The following is a 4,884-nucleotide window of genomic DNA, read 5'->3' on the forward strand; positions in this document are numbered from 1 at the left end:
TCCATATGTAATAAAAGTGGGGAAGAGAGAAAGCTAATGCGTAGTATTTCTCTGCTTCCTCGCTCTCATGATGCTCCCCTGTGCCACATCCTCCCCACCAGGATTGACCCCCGAAATTGCAAGCCCGTCCTGAGATTGTGAAATAAACCCTTCATCCATTGTGTTGTTTTTGGGCGGGTTATGTTGTCATGGTAACTCAAAAGTGACCAACACAAGACATAAACACTGTCTCTCTAGCACTAGGTTCTTTTGTAGGGATGCGTTCGTTCAACCCATAGCAACTCCATTCCTGTGATCTGTCTCCCCCGAATGCCCACAGCCAGGGCTGGCATCGAAAGTGCTGCTGCCCATGCCACAGGCAACCTTGTACTGAACCTTGCTTCTTCTTCAGCTGGACCCAGATCTGTGGGGGCTACCCCAGGTTCTGCAGGTGTCCTGAATCGCCCTGGGTCGAAGTTAGGTCTCCTCTGCCATTGTGTGCTGCCCAGAGCACAGTAAGGAACAAATAGCTCTCTCTCTCTCTCTCTCTCTCTCTCTCTCTCTCTCTCTCTCTCTCTCTCTCTCTCTCCTCTCTCTCTCCTCCTTCCCTCCCCCATCGCAGTAGTTACTTGGTCTTGCCTCCTATTTCCAGAGAATTCTTATAGCAGTCCACGGGGCCCCACTATGGCCCTGGCAAAGGAGTGGCTGTGCAGAAAGAACTGAATGGAGCACGTCTGCTGCAGAGTCAGAAGGTGAGCACACCCACCCGGAGAAGACAGGTCATAAGCCGCACGGTTGCAAGGGCCTTGGTTCCCACTGCCCTGTCTTGCTTGGTCTGGAAGGAGATGAAGTGGTGAACCGATGCACATAGTTCACTTTCATGAAAGAAAAAGAGAAACCGACACTTCAAGCCATCATAACAAAGAACACGTTCACTTAGTTCACTGTGTATAGTCTGTGTATAATACATACAAACTGCCGCGGGGTCCCGTGTTCTAATATTGGGAGTATAGTTACTCTCAATGAATTGTGCTGCTGTTTCCATAAAGTCACCGATGAACAAAGCCCTGAAGGTGGTATCCAAATAGATATATTTGGAGCAAACAGGCTGTATCCTGCATTCATTCCCCGCATGAGCAAGCGAGGAAAAGAGCTTCCAGAACACCTCTTCTTTTTCTAGTACCTTCAGAATAGGCACTCACTGAGACTTCTGTCTGTGGAGGAATGACCCAGGAGCCACTTCCAGGATCAGGAACTTTTTTTTTTAACCACTTTCTTACCACACCAGATATCTATGACCATGCCTCTGTGTGTGTGTGTGTGTGTGTGTGTGTGTGTGTGTGCGCGCATGCATATGCATTTCTACCTCTGCCCAGGTGATTTCCAAGACTTCTGCTTAACCCTGTGCTACTTCCTGATAGCTGCTCACTCCGGGCTTTATAACCCAAAGAATCTCCCAATTCTGCTCAGTGTTCTCATGGGGAGATCCCCTAAACAGCCTGGATCACACCTTTCCAGCATTCTCTCCAGCGGGACTCGCTGAGGACGTCTGTGTCCTCCAGGGAGTCTAAATGCTCACTCTGCAGGTTCCTCTAATTTATTTCCGCATTCTGCCATGTCCTATTCCTGTGAACTCTTTCCTTTATTCCGCGTGTCTTTCTCTGTCAACCGTCTGGGTCTGACCTTCCCTGCAAACTAAGTTAGGAGAGGCATTCTGCTATTTATGGCTGACCTTATCCCGTGCCTTGTAAGGGATGCTAAAGGCTTTTCTTCCACCCTTGCCACTGGATTTTGAAATTAATTTTAAAAGAGAACACAATTTCTAAAGCTGCCCTTCCTTGAAGGACACTTTATTCCCTCTGCAGAATGTGTACTGAAGATTGGTCTCGGGGAAAAAAAAAATACTTCTGTGCCTCTGCTTTGTTCTACTCCTGGGGTTACACAGGAGATGCATGGCTTGGTGACACAGCTAATCCAGGGAGCATCTGCTTTCTTTGGCAGAGTTCAACTTACAGTGTAATGGGGGTTAGAAGAACTATTCCGAAGAGCAACAGCTTTTTCTACACAAAGCATCGTTTTGCCTCCGGCCAAGCCTCTCCACCTTGGTGGCTACGTTGTCAGGGTCTAGCATCCTGTAGGCATCATAGTGCTAGTGCTTGATGATTAAAAAGAAAACAGTACGCGTGCATGTGCGCGCGCGCGCGCACACACACACACACACACACACACACACACCTTTTATTGCAAAATTGTTCGTTTTATTACAGCCAAAACCCAAACTCCTTCCTTAGCGAGGGAAAGACGAAAGGAGAAAAAGAGGCAGAAGTCTGAACAGTTCTCCGATTCTGGGCTATGGTGATTTTTTTCCTCTCATCCAGTGGAGGACTGGGACCAGAGTAGAAGAAGAAAGCCATCGGGAGGGGACCTCTTCTCTTCTTTTCTGTACATGGTCAATCCCCAGCTCCATCAGCATAGATCCTGAAGTGAGGCGGATATGAACCAAGCCTAGCCAACCCGTGGTACCCACGTGCATGCCTGAGATACTGCAATAGCATCCGGTCTCCAGCTTCTTAAATCTGCATAAGTGAATTCGAGGGTTGTGAAAAGTTTGGCAATAGTAAAATGTGTAACGACCAAACGTTAGTTCAAACTCAATGCATATGAATCTGAGGTGTCTGGCTGGGCTCGCCCATGTTATAATACACGACTTCCCTTCAGCTATGGTTCTGGACATACAACATGCACATATGTCACTGCACACGTCACGCCATACAACATCTGAAATACGTATGTAAGAATTGTAGTGCTTTTACTATTTATTTTCTGTTCTTAAAAAAAAAAAAAAAAAAAAAAAAAGCCGGGCGGTGGTGGCGCACGCCTTTAATCCCAGCACTCAGGAGGCAGAGCCAGGCGGATCTCTGTGAGTTCGAGGCCAGCCTGGACTACCAAGTGAGTTCCAGGTAAGGCGCAAAGCTACACAGAGAAACCCTGTCTCGAAAAACCAAAAAAAAAAAAAAAAAAAAAAGGACTGGACAGATGGCTCAGCAGGTAGGAGCACTTACCGCTCTTGCTGGAAACCCAGGTTCAGGTCTCCGCACCCACATATCTGCTCACAACCATCTGTAAGTCTAGTTCCAGAGGATCCAAAACCCTTTTCTAGCCAGCTCGAAAAGCTCTAGTCCCTGCACACACATGGTGTACACACATACACTCAGGTACATACACATACAAAATAAAATTAAATATAAAAAAAAACTATCAGAGTTTAATTACAGAAGACAAAGGCTTCCACTATCTCCCCACGATGATTTCTCACATCGTGTGTTAAACGCGTATGTGTTTGGATTGGATTGAATAAGAGTGTCATATTTTAAAAACTGCTATTTGAGTTGCTGTACTGAGTTTCAAACGAAATGGTTACAAGAATTTTGGCTTTGATTAAAACAGAATTAAGTTTGCAACATTTTCCAAAATGGCCCTAAACCTTCTTCTGTTGTTTTATAGAATGCATTTATGCAAAGCTTTCTCAGCACTGATGATTTTAAAGAAAATACCAGTTAGCTCTTTAAAACACCGAAGATGTTCTAGGCTCCACTGTAGCAAATATTCAGCCACGATTGAATGCTATGCAAATATAAAGAAGCACACTCATCTCATTGGCATGCAAATTTTCATCGTTAATAATAGTGAGGTTATATATGTATATAAATTGTTTAGATCGAAACCAATATTTTATGATACATTAGCAATGTTTGATTGTATGTTTATTTTATATACCTGTATACCTGGGGCCACATGAAAATTTCTCAGGCTAAGGGGGTCACAAGGGAGAAAACCTTAAGCAGCCCTGATGTAGCCTATGCTAGAAAGGAGGCTGGGGACATGGCCTTTGCCCCCTGGCTGTAGGTGTACTTGCTATCACAGCCATGTGACTCTACCCTCATTTAGTGGTGAGGGCCCACCACACCACCAAGGCCTCTGGGGTCTCCTAAGCTGTCACACTGGTTTCTCCTCAACCTGTACCACAGCTCTGAACCTTGGTGCTCTGAGGACCCTGGAGGTGATTTTCAGTCTAGGTACACCATGTTGGGGACACAGACTAGGGGTAGGGTACTTTCTGTAAGAGTCTCCTCGTCTCCCCTAAGTACCTGAAAGGCACAGGTCCCAACACCACCGAGCTTCAGGCACCGAGCTTCTGGAGTGATCGGATGAGGGCATAAGGATGAGGGGCGGTGGGGAGCAGGGCCGAACGTTCTCACAGAGAAGAACCACGGTCTCTCACTCTCTGCTTTCCTTTCTGGGTCCCCCTCCCCCGAGTCCGGACAGAAGTCTCTCCCATCCTTCAGAACTCCTCAAAGCAGCGCATGTTCGCAGTAGGGAGGTGCTGCTTCAGGCCAGCCAGCACAGGAATCAACTCATTGCTTTCTTCATCAAGAGATTCTTGCAACCAAACAAAACCGGTGGCCACAGAAGCGAGTGGCGGAGTTGATTTACATTCCGGAGCAGGCTCCTTATCTACAAGGTAAACAGGCCTCACGAGGCAGCAGTTCTTCCTACTCATTCTGTAGCTTGGGGATAAAGTGTGTGTCCTGCTTCCTTCCGGCTGTGGGCTTTGGGCTCTGGCTTTCGAAGTTCAAAGCCAGCTTTTCAAATTTATAGAAGGATTCACTCTCTAGTGCCTTGTCTTCCCGGACTGTTGTTTCAGCTATGTGTTAAAACAACCCTACTCAATAACGCCGTTGGCTCCTGTGTTCCAGCCTGTGTCTGTCCTTATCCTGACAGAAGTTACTGTATAAAATTTTCATTACTGAGAGAGTGGTGATGAAGATGACCATTCTACCTTTGCTCTGTTTAGCTTTCTTTTTTTGTTTTTGTTTTTGTTTTTTTGGTTGTTGTTGTTTTGTT

The 4,884-nt window shown here is 46.3% G+C and overlaps 1 long non-coding RNA gene across 1 annotated transcript; it reads left to right on the forward strand.

The window, feature by feature from the left end:
* Positions 1 to 253: 253 nt before the first annotated feature.
* LOC131925494 (uncharacterized) lies at positions 254 to 2,617 on the forward strand. Its single transcript, XR_009383266.1, has 3 exons — positions 254 to 494; positions 632 to 731; positions 2,247 to 2,617. It is a non-coding gene; the product is annotated as an uncharacterized LOC131925494 (long non-coding RNA).
* Positions 2,618 to 4,884: the final 2,267 nt, after the last annotated feature.

Source organism: Peromyscus eremicus, chromosome 15 (assembly GCF_949786415.1).
Source record: "Peromyscus eremicus chromosome 15, PerEre_H2_v1, whole genome shotgun sequence".
NCBI classification, from domain to species: Eukaryota; Metazoa; Chordata; class Mammalia; order Rodentia; family Cricetidae; genus Peromyscus; species Peromyscus eremicus.